The sequence below is a fragment of the Trachypithecus francoisi genome, unplaced genomic scaffold (assembly GCF_009764315.1).
Source record: "Trachypithecus francoisi isolate TF-2019V2 unplaced genomic scaffold, Tfra_2.0 Lachesis_group20, whole genome shotgun sequence".
Classification (NCBI taxonomy): Eukaryota; Metazoa; Chordata; class Mammalia; order Primates; family Cercopithecidae; genus Trachypithecus; species Trachypithecus francoisi.
In genome coordinates this window covers 16,376,330-16,390,694 of record NW_022681466.1, presented here as the reverse complement: position 1 = coordinate 16,390,694, position 14,365 = coordinate 16,376,330, and positions in this window count along the sequence as shown.

Here is a 14,365-nt window from a genome sequence, read left to right as displayed (position 1 = left end):
GCACTGAGAAGAGGCCAGTGCCCATTGTTCTGAGCAAAACAGACATGGCATGTGCCCTCTAAGAGCTTACAGTCCAGCAGGGAACACAGCCCAAAACAAACAGATGAACAGAGAACTAAAATTAGCAACAGGGAGGGAGGAAGGGGGGCAAGGATGGAGAGTGAGCGCTTCGGTAGCAGGGAGGGACAGAGAGCGGTGGGACATACACCTACATCCGTCCTGCCCAGTGCCCATGCCGCAAGTCCTCACAGCAGTCTGCTCTGCATCCCTCCTACTTCAGACCAACATGGTCTACTGGACCATCGCCTCCAATCACCCAGGCCACAGCCACACACCCTCTCACTCATCCATCACTGAAACGACCACAGGGAGGGGAGAAGGTGACTGGTGGGAGCCCCAGAGCCACCAAGAATGGTGGGCATTCAGGAAGAAGGGCAGCAGAATGAAGATGCTTCCTCCTGTTTCTGCCTCTTCGTCCTTCCACCAGGGTCTCATCCCACTGTCAATCATCAAAATGATTTCCAGGTAGATTAAAGAGTTAAATGTAAAAATAAATTGAACTATGGAAAAACAGGAAGAAATGGAATCATCAGACCTCTTGCGGAAAGGGAGCTTTACGAGCGTAAAAGCTCTGGAAGAAATCACAAAGAGAAAGGTCAACAGCCTTGCCCGCACAAGCGTTAAACGGTGTGCATATCATAAAAGCGTAACTGAAATCACAGATCGGACCACCTCGCTTTGCCAGGCTAACTTTAATTTACCCTCAATTCAGCTCCCCGGGGAAGCTTCCCTGACCACTCCACCTGCCCTGGGTTGACTGCCACCCCGAGCACTCCAGGGCACTCAATCTTCCCTCAGAGCAGAGTTGAAACCGTGTTATGATGATTTCTTTATATTTCCATCCCCATGGACCATGGGCACCTTTTGACATTTTATTGTTTTGATCATCTCCATGGCCAGCACACAGAGATATTTAACACAAAGTAGAACTCAATAACATCTTTTTTCCTTTTTAGTGGATGTTATATTTTCTGGTTATCTAGCTTGTTTTTGTTTCTTTTTTCTTTTCTTTTCTTTTCTTTTTTTTTTTTTTTTTTTTGAGATGGGAGTCTCACTCTGTCACCCAGGCTGGAGTGCAATGGCACAATCTCGGCTCATTGCAACCTCCACCTCCTGGGTTCAAGCGATTCTCCCACCTCAGCCTTCAGAGTAGCTGGGATTACAGGCATGCACCACAACACCAGCTAATGTTAGTATTTTTAGTAGAGATGGGGTTTCGCCATGTTGGCCAGGCTGGTCTTGAACTCCTGACCTCAAGTGATCTGCCCGCCTCGGCCTCCCAAAGTGCTGGGATTACAAGTGTGAGCCACCGCACCCAGCCCTAGCATTTTTTAATTGCAAAAAACACATAACAGGCTGGGTGCGGTGGCTCACACCTGTAATCCCAGCACTTTGGGAAGCTGAGGCAGGTAGATCACCTGAGGTCAGTAGTTCGAGACCACCCTGGCCAACATTGTGAAATCCTGTCTCTGCTAATAATACAAAAAAATTAGCTGGGCATTATGGCAGACACCTGTAATCCCAGCTACTTGGGAAGCTGAGGCAAGAGAAACACTTGAACCCAGGAGGTGGAGGTTGCAGCGAGCTGAGATCTTGCCATTGCACTCCAGCCTGGGCAACAAGAGTGAAACTCTGTCTCAAATAAATAAATAAATAAGATCTCAACTGAGAAAAAAATAAGGGTAGTAAGTCTTTATAATAAACTATATGGTCAGGCTGGTGGATGCTGCCTCTGGCTGATGGGCTGTAGCAAATGCTTTTTTTCTTCCTTTTGCTTCTCCATGCTTCCTCTCCCCACAACATACCTCTTCCTGAATGAGTAATGTCATTAAAATATTTTGTGCAGCCTGGGCAACATGGTGAAACTCCATCTCTGCAAAAAATTGGCTGGGCGTGGTGGCCCATGCCTGTAGTGCCAGCTACCCAGGAGGCTGAGGCTGGAGGATCACTGAGCCTGGTGGTCGAGGCTGCAGCAAGCTGTGATTGTGCTACTGCACTCTAGCCTGGGTGACACAGTGAGGCCCTGTCTCAAAAAAAAAGAAAAAAAGGTAAACCTTTACCAGATATACCCTCTCGTGAATATTTATCCTTCAAAAAAAAAAAAACCAGTTTCAACAATATAAGGGAACGCTTTATGCACAAAAGTGCTCATTACAGCATCATTTATAACCATATATAAATTGGATGATGGCCGGGCATGGTGGCTCAAGCCTGTAATCCCAGCACTTTGGGAGGCTGAGACATGCGGCTCACGAGGTCAGGAGATCGAGACCATCCTGGCTAACACGGTGAAACCCCGTCTCTACTAAAAAAAAAATACAAAATACTAGCCGGGCGTGGTGGTGGGCGCCTGTAATCCCAGCTACTCAGGAGGCTGAGGCAGGAGAATGGCGTGAACCTGGGAGGTGGAGCTTGCAGTGAGCCGAGATCAGAGATCCGGCCACTGCACTCCAGCCTGGGCGACAGAGCGAGACTCCGTCTCAAAAAAATAAAAAATTAAAAATTTAAATAAATAAATAAATAAATTGGATGATAATCAAGTGCTCAATAATAGGAAACTGAGGCCAGGCACGGTGGCTCATGCCTGTAATCTCAGAACTTTGGGAGGCCGAGGCAGATGGATCACTTGAGGTCAGGAGCTCAAGACCAGCTTGGCCAACACGGTGAAACTCTGTCTCTACTAAAAATACAAAATTAGCCGGGCATGGTGGCAGGCGCCTATAATCCCAGCTACTCAGGGGGCTGAGGCATGAGAATCACTTGATGGCCGTGTGACCACAGAAGCAGATTGGAGTGATGTAGCCACAAACCAAGGGCTGCCTGCAACAACACAGGCTAGAATAGGGGGAGGATTGCCCCTGCAGGTTTCAGAGGAAGCATGTCTGCCTTCCGGCCTCCAGACAGTGAGAGGACACACTTCTGTTGTTTAAGCCACCCAATTGGTGGCGCTTTGTTATGGTAGCCTTAGGAAATGAATACAGAAAGTAATATGAAAAATGCTGGGCCAGGCACCATGATGCACACCTGTAATCCCAGCACTGCAGGAGGCCAAGGAGGGTGGAATGCTTGAGCCCAGGAGTTTGAGACCAGCCTGATCAACATGACAAAACGCTATCTCTACAAAAAATACAAAAAGTAGGCAGGCACGGGCCAGGTGCAGTGGCTTACGCCTGTAATCCCAGCACTTTGGGAGGCCCAGGCAGGCAGATCACGAGGTCAGGAGATGGAGACCAATCTGGCTAACATGGTGAAACCCCTTCTCTACTAAAAATGCAAATTAGCCGGGCGTGATGGTGGCACCTGTAGTCCCAGCTACTCGGGAAGCTGAGGCAGGAGAATGGTGTGAACCCAGAAGGCAGAGCTTGCAGTGAGCCAAGATTGCACCACTGCACTCCAGCCTGGGGGACAAAGGGAAACTTTGCCTCAAAAAAAAAAAAAAAAAAATTAGTCAGGCATGGTAGTGCACACCTGTCCTCCCAGCTACTCAGGAGGCTGAGGCGGAAGGATCATTTGAGCCTGGGAGGCAGAGGCTGCAATGAGCTGAGACCATGCCACTGCACTGCAGCCTGGGTGACAGAGTGAGGCTCTGTTAAAAAAAAAAAAAAAAAAGAAAAAAAAAGCTGTGACATACTGATAAGTGAAAAATCAGAAAAATTAATTCTATGTACACAATAATACAGCCATATTTTTAAGTGTAAAAAGAGTTTGAAAAGAAATAGACCAAAAGCAAACTGCAGCTGTATTTGTGGGCCAGGTAGGTTTTGTTTATCCAATTTTCAACATTTTTGGTAACTTTTCTAAATTACTTTTATTTTTTGAAGTTATTTATTAATTATTATTATTATTTTGAGACAGGGTCCTGCTCTGTTGCCCAGGCTGGGGTGCAGTGGCACAATCTCTGGTCACTGCAGCCTCTACCACCTGGATTCAAGTGATCCTCCCACCTCAGCCTGCCCAGTAGCTGGGACTACAGGCATGCGTCACAGGCCTGGCTAATTTTTAAACTACTTGTAGAGATGAGGTCTCCCTACATTACCCGGGCTTGTCTCAGACTCCTGGGCTCAAGCAATCCTCCTGCCTCAGCCTCCCAAAGTGCATGAGCCACTACACCCAGCCTGGAAAAAAAAAATGTATAAAACAAAAATAAGTATACTCTGCTGTAACCATCAGCCCCCTCTGTTCCCACTGCCAGGCCCCCCTCTCTCTGCCTGGGAGCTGTTCTTATCTCCCAACTGCTCAACTGAAATCAAGGCACTCCCTTCCTCAAAATCCTGCACCGGCTCCCCAGGTCTCCTTAACCTACACCCCACCCCTGGCCTCAAGCTACCGTCAGCTTTACCCTTCCCCTGTCCCACTCACAGTAACAGTCAAGTCAGCGAGCATTGCCACTTTCCTGGGTTTCTCTATTTGAGCCGCAGCCACCGTGTAAGGTAGGGAGAGAAGCTTTCTCTCTACTGAGAAGATGGAAGATCCCCAGAGTGGGAGTAAAAGTCCTGCACAAAGTCAGGCCGAATCCAGTGATTGGGGCTGGGACTCAAACCTCGCGTTCTGATCCAGGGTGAGGCAAGGGCGCCCCATTAAAGTGTCCCGCCCCGGGGATGCCTGAGCCCTCTCCTCCATAGCCTGAGGGGAGAACCCTCTACCTTCGTCCCAAATAAAACCTCCTGCTCCTCTCAACGCCTTTGCCCCTGACACCCCCGTTAGGCTGCACCCTCACTCCCCCACCCACGAGCTGCGTTTTCCCGGAAGGTGGTTGGGGTCTCGGGATCCAAGACAGAGCCCTGCCTGGGCCCAACGAACGGGAGGGCGCTGGCTGGGGCGGGGGGTGGCCAGGGCCCCGGGGGAAAGGCGGTAAGCCTAAGCACGAGGGTACCAGGAGTCACCCCAGCCTAGCCACCCCGGGGAGGTTCCCACTAGCCCCGCGGGAGGATCCCTTCACTCCGCGGGTCGCCGCAGGGCAGGCGGACCCCATGCGGCCAGTCCGGGACTACCTGGGACTACCCGGGACTTCTCATCGCGTGGCCGGGCCGGCATCGCCCCTTGGTGGCAATTGTTGGTCATTACAACCTGGGGCGCAAAGTGGAATCCGAGTCCTCTATCCACTGAGGACCCCGGGGGTATTTTGGCGGGTGGACCTGCGCACTAGGTTCTGAGTCCAGGAGGCTCAATATTCATCCTTCGTACATTTTCCTGAACCCCGATACCCCACAATCTCCTATCCACACATTAACTTTACCTTGGGACAGGCAAATATTAAGTAGAACCCTATGAAATTTACATTAGTTAACCGTTTTTGTTGTTTCGTTTTGTTTGTTTTATGTTTGAGACAGAGTCTCGCTCTGTCACCCAGGCTGGAGGCGATCTCGGCTCACTGCAACCTCCGCCTCCCGAGTTCAAGCGATTCTCCCGCCTCAGCCTCCCGAGTAGCTGGGACTACTGGCGTGCGCCACCACACCCAGCTAATTTTTTGTATTTTTTTTTTTTTGCAGAGACGGGGTTTTGCCATGTTGGCCAGGCTGGTCTCGAGCTCCTGACCTCAAGTGATCCACCCGCTTCGGCCTCCCAAAGCCCTGGGATTACAGGCGTGAGCTACCGCGCCTGGACTGTTCTGTTTTTTGAGACAGGATCTCCCTCCCTAACCCAGGCTAGAGTGCAGTGGCCCCCTCATGGCTCATTGCAGCCTCCGTTTCCCAGGCTCAAGCGATCCTCCCACTTCAGCCTTCTGAGAAGCTCAAGCCACAGGCGTGCATCACCAAGCCCAGGGAATTTTTTAATTTTTTGTAGAGATGAGGTCTCTCTATGTTACCCAGACTGGTCTCAAACTCTTGGACTCAAGCGATCCTCCCACCTCAGCCTCCCCAAATGCTGGGATTACAGGTGTAAGCCAACACACCCAGCCGAGTTGACCATTTTTAACACAAAAAAAATACCAAAGACACACATGAACTCTACCCCACACCTCACTCACACATGCACAGACATGCAACACCTCTACACACTCCTCTCTCCTCCAGGGAACACACAGGCGGATACCCCTCCAGGAGACTTCAGTCATGGGACATGGAAACACCACCTGCCACTACATTACCATCACTGGGAGCTCCATACAACACCCCAGCCCTGCACAGCCATAAACCTCAATTCGAAGCTCCGCCCTGGGATTTTCAGTGCCCCGCCCCCGCCCCCACCCCTTGCTCCCTCTGCCTCCAGCTCACCAGGCGAGCATTTCCATATGGAAAGCCTTCCCCGTCTCTAGCAACCAGCGCCTTTCTCTGCCCCACAACTCCTCAGACTGTATCGCATATACCCTAGGGATCTCATTAAAATGTGGATTCTGATTCTGTAGGCTTAGTGTAGGCCCCAGATCCTACGTTTCTAACCACGTAATGCCATGGCCCACACTTTGCTTTCTTCTCCAGCCAAAATTTCTCCAGGAGTTCCCTGCTATGGTCTCATCCCAGGCCCCTTCCCTCCCTCTGCCATCTGGAACGCACACCCTACCTCCACCACCCCACCCAAATGGAGAAGTCACTGATGAGTGAAGCTGATGGCCTTCTCTGTCTCTGAGACATTTATACGGGTGGGGGACGGAGGTTGCCCCACCCTTCGTGAACCACCTCCACTCATGGATTCTGAGCGTCTCCTGGTGGGACTCCTACCTCCTTCTCCTACCTCTTCTCCATTGTGAACCTTTTTCTTTTAGACAGGGTCTCACTCCCATCACCCAGGCTGGAGTGCAGTGGCGTGATCTCGGCTCACTGCAACCTCTGCCTCCTAGGCTGAAGCAATCCTCCTACCTCAGCCTTCCGAGTAGCTGGGACACAGGTGCACACCACCACACCTGGCTAATTTTTTTGCATTTTTGGTAGTGAGGGGATTTCGCTGTGTTGGCCAGGCTAGAACTAACCCCCAGGGAGCCCAGAGAGAACGTGGCAGAGAATAGAAAACCCCCTGCTGGGCAAGAAGCTCATGGACTACTTGGAACTGAAATTTTGGGGGGTGGGGGGGACAGGGTCTTGCTCTGTACCCCCAGGCCCAAGTTCAGTGGTGCAATCATGGCTCACTGCAACCTTGACCTCTTAGGCTCAAGCAATCCTCTCACCTCAGCCTCCTGAGTAGCTGGGACTACAGGCACACACCACTACGCCTACTATTTTTTTTTTTTTTTCCAGTAGAGACAGGGTCTCCTTTTGTTAAGCAGGCTGGTCTCCAACTTCTGGGCTCAAGCTATCCTCCTGCCTCAGCCTCCCAGTGCTGGAATTACAGGCATGAGCCACTGCACCCAGCCCTCTGTTCTCTTTATTCATTCAATAAATATGTTTTTAGTGTCTCTTGTATGCCAGGCACTATTCTAGAAGTTTGAGATAGATCAATGAGCAGAACAATGATGTCTACCCTTGTGGAGTGCCGCCATATTCTAGTGGGGGCCAGGAGTAAGGAAGATGCACTATAAACAACTATTTTAAAAACAAAAAACCAGGCTGAGCACGGTGGCCCACACCTGTAATCCCAGCATTTTGGGAGGCCGAGACAGGTGGATTACCTGAGGCCAGTAGTTCGAGACCAGCCTGGCCAACATGGTGAAACCCCATCTCTACTAAAAATGCAAAAATTAGCTGGGTGTGGTGGCAGGCGCCTGTAGTCCCAGCTACTTGGGAAGCTGAGGCAAGAGGATCGCTTGAACCCAGGAGGTGGAGGTTGCAGTGAGCTGAGATCCGGCCACTACACTCCACCCTGGGTGACAGAGTGAGACTCCATCGCAATGAAAAAAAAAAAAAAAGAATGAAAAGAAAAGAAATGCAGGCTGCAATGGTGGCTCACGTCTGTAATCCCAGCATTTTGGGAGGCCAAGGCAGTTGTATCGCTTGAGCTTAAGAGTTCAAGACCAGCCTGGGCAACACAGCAAAACCCTGTCTCTACAAAAAAAAGAAAGAAAAAGGTGTGTGTGTGTGTGTGTGTGTGTGTGTGTGTGTGTGTATGAAAGAAAAAATGTGTGTGTGTATATATATATTATATATATATGAAATGCAGCCCATGACCCCTTCCCTTGAGTCTGGTGGGCTCATGACACACTTATAACCAATAGGATGGGGCAGAAGTAACGCTACAGGACTGCTAAGGTTGGACTATAAAAGACAATGCAGCAGCCACCTTTTCTGCTGGACCACGTGGGCTTGAAGCCTCCAGCTGCCCTTTAAGCAGCCCAACTGCCCTGAGGCTGCTCCAAATCAGCCTGCCCAGAGAGACCACTCTGAGACTACGTGGAGAGAGAGATGCTTGTCCAGCCCCCAGCTGCCCCAGGCTCCCCCTTTGCTGTCCTAGCTCCAGCCATCATCTGACTGCAATCACATAAGAAACTCTGAACTAGAACCACCAGGTAAGCCCTTCCTGAATTCCTCATGGACAGCATCCATGAGCAAATAAAATGGTTCTTTCAAGTCATGAGGTTTTAGGGTAATTTTTTTCTTTTTTTGAGACAGGGTCTCACTCTGTCACCCAGGCTGGAGTGCAGTGGTGTAATCTCAGCCCACTGCAACCTCCACCTCCTGGGTTCAGATGATCCTCCTACCTCAACCTCCCAAGCAGCTGGGACCACAAGTGTCAACCACCAGACCTGGCTAATTTTTTTATTTTTTATTTTTACTTTATGCTGGGTTTTTTTGCTTTTATTGGTTTGTTTGTCTATTTGTTTGTTTGTTTTGAGACAGGGTCTTGCTCTGTTGCCCAAGCTGGAGTGCAGTGGCGCAATCTCAGCTCACTGCAACCTCCACCTCCTGGGCTTAGGGCATCCTCCCACCTCAGTCACCCAAGTAGCTGGAACTACAGGTGCACACCACCGTGCCCAGCTAATTTTTGTATTTTTTTTTATAGAGACAAGGTTTTGCCATGTTGCCCTGGCTGGTCTCAAATTCCTGAGCTCAAGCAATGTGCCTGCCTCAGCCTCCCAAAGTGCTGGGATTACAGGTATGAGCTACTGCACACAGCCTAATTTTTTACGGTTTCTTTTTTGGGGTTTTTGTTGTTGTTGTTGTTGTTGTTGTTTGTTTTTTTGGGGTTTTTGTTGTTGTTGTTGTTGTTTGTTTTTGAGACGGAGTTTCGCTCTGTCACCAGGCTGGAGTGCAGTGTCACGATCTCAACTCACTGCAACCTCTGCCTCCCAGGTTCAAGCAATTCTCCTGCCTCAGCCTCCTGAGTAGCTGGGATTACAGGCATGCACCACCACGCACGGCTAACTTTTTTGTATTTTTCGTAGAGACAGGATTTCACCATATTGGCCAGGCTGGTCTAGAACTCCTGACATTGTGATCCACCTGCCTTGGCCTCCCAAAGCGTTGGGATTACAAGCATGAGGCACCAGCCTGAACCCATAGATGTTTCTGTTGTTGTTGTTTGTTTGTTTTTGAGACGGAGTTTCGCTCTGTCACCCAGGCTAGAGTGCAGTGGCGCGATCTCGGTTCACTGCAAGCTCCGCCTCCCGGGTTCCTGCCATTCTCCTGCCTCAGCCTCCCAAGTAGCTGGGACTACAGGCATCTGCCACCACGCCTGGCTAATTTTTTGTATTTTTAATAGAGACAGGGTTTCACCATGTTAGCTAGAATGGTCTCCATCTCCTGACCTTGTGATCCACCTGCTGCAGGCTCCCAAAGTGCTGGGATTACAGGCGTGAGCCACTGCACCCAGAAAATGTTTTTTGTTTGTTTGTTTCTTTTTTTTAAGAAACAGCATTTCGGCCAGGTGTGGTGGCTCACACTTGTAATCCTAGCACTTTGGGAGGCCGAGACGGGCAGATTTCATGAGCTCAGGAGTTCGAGACCAGCCTGGGCAACACGGTGAAACCCTGTCTACTAAAATGCAAAAAATTAGCCGGGCATGGCAGCATGCGCCTGTAGTCCCAGCTACTTGGGAGGTTGAGGCAGGAGAATTGCTTGAACCTGGGAGGCAGAGGTTGCACTGAGTTGAGATCAAGCCACTGTACTCCAGTCTGGGTGACAGAGTGAGACTCTGTCTCAAAAAAAAAAAGAAAAGAAAAGAAACAGGGTTTCACTGTGTTGTCCAGGCTGCAGTACAGTGTGCATTCATAGCTCACTGCGGCCTCAACCTCCCTGGCTCAAGAGATCCTCCTACCTCAGCCTCCCAAGTAGCCAGGATTACAGGCATGAGTCACCACGCCCAACTGATCATAGATTTTTGGCTCTGAGAAAACAGGAAACTGAGTTGCCATCAACTGAGATGGGAAGATGTGAGTAAAGCAGATTTGGCCACAGCATGGGGGAATAGCACTCTGATTTAGATGCCTGGAATGTGAGATGCCTACTACATGTCTAATATATTAGGTCCAAGGGGTCGAGTAGGTAGTTAGAGACACAGATCTGCAGTTCAGAAGAATGGTCTGGGCTGAAATTAAAAACATGACAGTCATCAGCTTAGAGATGCTATTTAAGTCATAAAACTACACAGGATCCCAAGAGGAAGAAAGTAGAGAAAAGGACCAAGGCCTGAGCCCTGTGGTTCTCCATCAGGAAGAGAGGAGGAGAAAGACGAGGACCAGGAAGGGAGTGTGGGGAGGAGCAGCCTGAAGCCAAGTGAAGGGGGTATGGAGGAGAAGGGAGGGAGGCAACGGTGGCCAATAGGCTTAGGGGGAGGAGGGCTGAGAATTGACCCTTAGATTTAGCAATACAGTGGTCACCGGTGACCTTGACAGTGACCCTGGTAGGGGTGGGGGAGATGGCCTAAGTGGATTGCACCTAAGGGAGAACAAGAGGGACGACCTGGAGACGGCAACTTTGTTCGCTTTTTCCAGGAATTTTGAAGGTAAAAGGAGCAAAGACCTGGGGCAACAGTTAGTTGATCCCAGAGTGGAGTTGAGGGGTGGCAGGGGAGGTGAAGTCAGAAGTTTTGTTAGGGGCGGGGCACAGTGGCTCACGCCTGTAATCCCAGCACTTTGGGAGGTTGAGGTGAGCAGATCACCTGAGGTCAGGAGTTCACGACCAGCCTGGCTAATATGGTGAAGACCCTGTTTCAACTAGCCAGCTGTGGTGGCGCACACCTGTAATCCCAGCTACTCAGGCGAATGAGGCAGAAGAATTGCTCAAACCCAGGAACGGAGTTTGCAGTGAGTTGAGATCGTGCCATTGCACTCCAGCTTGGGCAACAAGAGTGAAACTCCATCTCAAAAAAAAGAGAAAAGAAGTTTTGTTAAGATGGAAAATAACTGTTTATATGCTGGTAGGAATTTTGATGATGGAGCAGCAGAGGGAAGACTTCCTGGAGCAATGCTCAGGAGGAAGGAAGGGATGGGGCCTGTGCACCAGGGCAGGAACTGGCTTTAGATGACACCTGGGCTGTCCATCTACACTAACAGGTGGAGAGCAGAGACATGGGCACCTATATTTTCCGAGAGCTTCCCTTTTCTTTTCTTCTTTTTTTTTTGAGACACACAAAAAAAACCAGCCAGGGCCTCACTCTGTTGCCCAGGCTGGAGTGTAGTGGCATGGTCATAGCTTACTGCAGCCTCAACCTCCCAGGCTCAAGCAATCCTCCCACCTCCACCTCCTGAGTAGCTGGGACTACACGTGCAGCTTGTGGTTGTAAACTTAAATTGAGACCAGGCGTCAAGGTTGTATGTCTTTCTCTAGTCATCACACATGTTCAGCTGTGTGGTGCAGGCACAGGATAGATGGAAGGCGGATTTGATCAAGGTTTCTGTCACGTGAGTGTGACAAAGCCAGAGGACTGCCCTGCGTCTGCCTTTGGTTGGGCTGGGGGGTATCTGTGTGCCTTTGTAGATAAGGGCAGATGGGACTGTCAGGAGGTCTATGCTACCCTGGGTATGTCAAAGTGTCTTGTATCTGTCAATGGCCACAGCTGGGTGTGTTTTTGTGTGTTCTTGGTGTCTTTCCACGTCTATGTCCATGTATTCCTATATGACACAGTCGCTGAGAATGCCTAAGAATGCCTCTCTAAGTGTGCACTTTTTTTTTTTTTCTGAGACTGAGTCTTGCTCTGTCACCCAGGCTGGAGTGCAGTGGCGCAATCTTGGCTCACTGCAACCTCCACCTCCCAGGTTCGGCCTCCCAAGTAGCTGGGATTACAGGTGCCAGCCACCATACCTGGCTAATTTTTGTATTTTTTTTTAGCAGAGATGGGACTTCGCTATGTTGGCCAGGCTGGTCTCAAACTCCTGACCTCAAGTGATCCTCCCGCCTCGGCCTCCCAAAGTGCTGGGATTACAGGCATGAGCCACCACACCCAGCCTATGTGAGTGAACAATTCTGTATCCAAATGTGTGAGTGGATCTGTGTACCTCGGTACACCTGTATGGTATACAGAGGCATCTCTCTACATGCAGATGAGTATCCGTGTGACTGTGGCTGGTGTGGGTCTCCAAGTTTGTGTACTGTGTCTCTGTACACCCGTGTGTCTACACACTGTTTATCTGTTTGCATCTCAATGCTCTGGGGCTCTATATTTGTGTACTGTGCATATTTGTGTGTGTGCCTCCCCTCAGGAGCTGTGATATGCTACTGTCAAATGTCAACCCCAGCCCCTCACCCTGACCGATTCCTGTCACATTCACGCCCTGCTGGGCTGAGTTGCGGCCAAGAAGGGCTGTATTGGGAAGGAAAGCCTTGGGCTTAAACCTTGCTCCTGTGCTCAGGGTCCAGGACCCTTCCGGGTAGAAGTTGTGTCTCTACTCTCAGGATCTTCAAGACCCAAGTCTGGTGAGAAGCTGGACCCCCGAACCTGGGCACAATGACAACAGGCTCTGCTCTAACAAAATAACACCCCCCAGCTTTAGAGGAAGAAAAATGTGAGCTGGACCCATACATCAACAATGGTCCTGTAGACCTTCAACTCAGAGGGGTGGGGCTGGGTAGGAGTGCTGACCCCAGACGCTTACACTCTTCTCCTCCAGAAAGCAGGGCCAGTTCCCCAACCAGAGGAGAGGTGGAGGGGACAGAGTGGCCCCAGGGTCAATGGGCCTGGAGTTAATCATCTACTCTGGTATCTCTGGGCCCCATTGGCCGCCTGGGGACACGGCCCTCTGGGATGAAGCCCAAAGGAGTCGGAAGCAGCTTCCCAGCCCGTGTCCACCTCATAGGTTCAGGGGCAATGGAGCTGATTCAGTCAGCAGGAACTGAATTGGGTGGACCCCTAGGAAGCCCCTAGTCTGAGGGTGATACCAGTCCTGCCCTCAGGGAGCCCTAGTCTGAGTCAAAGAGGACAGAGACAAGAAGGAGGAATTCTGAGTGGAGAGGGGTCAGCGGGGGTGGCCTGCTGTGATGAAGAGCTGGCCTTGCAGCCTAGGGAAAGGGAAGCACATTTGGGTTGGAGGAGTTTGGAGAGGAAAACTATTATGCCCCTGGAGGCTAAGACCTCCTCCTCCGGTGGATTCTGAGAAGTGTGTGTGTGGCGGGGTCTGAGAGTAAAGAGGAAAGAGAAAGAAGGCCCTGGAGGTGGCCCCACCAGGTAGGGGGTGCAGCCCCTCCATGCCATTGCTTCACGCTTTGCCTTGGAACCCAAGATTTCTAAGTGGGAAAACAAAGAACTCAATGAGGAGGTCCTATGTCAGCCCCTCCTTCCACTAGAGTCTCCCACCTGGAATAGTATGTGGGGGGGTGGGGCAGGGGATGGGGACTCGGGGAAGATCCCAGAAACAGATGAGTGCACCCACTCAGCCTCCCCTGGAGAATCCTCAGGAGGGAAGCAGCCCAAGTCCTGCTCTCCAAAAGGCAGAGCCCCAGGTGTCAGGACTCCAGCATGGGGAGACAAAACCACGTGCAAGGAAGCGGGGAGGAGCAGGGCTGGGAACTGAGGGTGCTTAGGGTCTGGCCATGCCACTGACAAGCTGTGTGACCTTGGCCAGGTCACCTCCCCTCTACAACAACAGAGGGTCCTCTTTCGCCCTCTATAACAACAATGGGTCCAATTGGATCAGAGTGTACCCAAGGGCACGATGTGCGCAGCTGACAGTGCCCAGCACACAGACACAGTATGAAGTAACATTGAATCATATCCTGTGAATGTTTTCAAGCCTTTCAAGTCCTTTCCAAAATTTGCTTAAGAGCATGGATTTGGAGCAGAACTGCTTCCTAGACCAGCTCCACGGCTTGTGAGCTGAGTGACCCTGACCCTCACATATTTCTGTACCTCCATTTTCTCATCTGTAAAATGGGAATAATGATAATAGCTATCCTGGAGTCACTGGGAGGATTAAATGAATGACTATTTGTGAAGTGCTTTGCATAGTGCCTGGTGTTTGACATGTGTTAGCTATTCGTCTACCACAAAGAAGGTTCTGCTT